This window comes from Morone saxatilis, unplaced genomic scaffold (assembly GCF_004916995.1).
Source record: "Morone saxatilis isolate NCDOM2014 unplaced genomic scaffold, NCSU_SB_2.0 Contig17, whole genome shotgun sequence".
Taxonomy (NCBI): Eukaryota; Metazoa; Chordata; class Actinopteri; family Moronidae; genus Morone; species Morone saxatilis.
Window position 1 is genome coordinate 21,389,616 of NW_023339729.1, and position 958 is coordinate 21,390,573.

The window sequence follows — 958 nt, forward strand, 5'->3', positions numbered from 1 at the left end:
TCTTTGAGTGAGCTGATCCTTTAAATATTCAACGACATTCCTTCACGTATGAAGCTGCTGCATGCTGTTCTGCAGATTATCTTCTGTTGGTGGTTGTGAGGCCTCATTCTTGCATTCATTGTACCTCTTTTGGACTTTAGAGTAACTTCTTGTGTTGACCTTCACTCACTTTAACTAAATGAATATCTGCTGAATGAAAAATGTCTTTCAGTGTGTGTGTGTGTGGGTTGAAGGAGGGGTCATCCCTGGTCTTGTTTCACTACTTTCTGTTATTCTTTTTCACGGAAGCGGTTGCCGTTGATTGTTGCCACAGAAACAGGCAGCCAATAACAAGGTCCGAACAGCAGGGTGTGGGGTCAGGCCACCTCGAGCCACAGGAAGAACAATACCTCTGACTCCTCCCACCTCGCTGCCTTGCGTGTTTTTGAGTGTCTGTGTGTGGGCATGTGTCCGGTCAGCTTTGTAGGTCAGATCTGAAGTACTTAGTGGAGCGTTGAGTTGTGTTTTGATGGTTTTTTTTCTATCCCTCCTGACATCCAACCCCTCCTTTCCTTCATCACACTAGCCTGAGCTAGTGTGATGAAGTTCAAGTTGGGAATTGTGTTGGAAAACAGTTCCCAAACTGAACTTAGCTAGCAAGCTTAGAGAAACTAACATAACACATAAAGTATATAACACATATAACAACACATGGGTTAAAATGTACAGAAAGAGGACAAATGGTTTAAATTCTTCATCCTGTGAAAGTTTGTCTGTGATTGTTTGAATACATTCACTCATTCTGGCTTATTGGTGTATTTATATTAATCTAGAGCTGAAACAATTGTCGACTGATTATTAAATTCATTTTTCAAGCAAAAAAGATTTTCTTATAAGTGGTGGAAAAGAAACATTTACTCAAGTAAGTAGAAGTATTTTACTTGAGTAATTGAGTAATACATAGATAGATAGATAGATA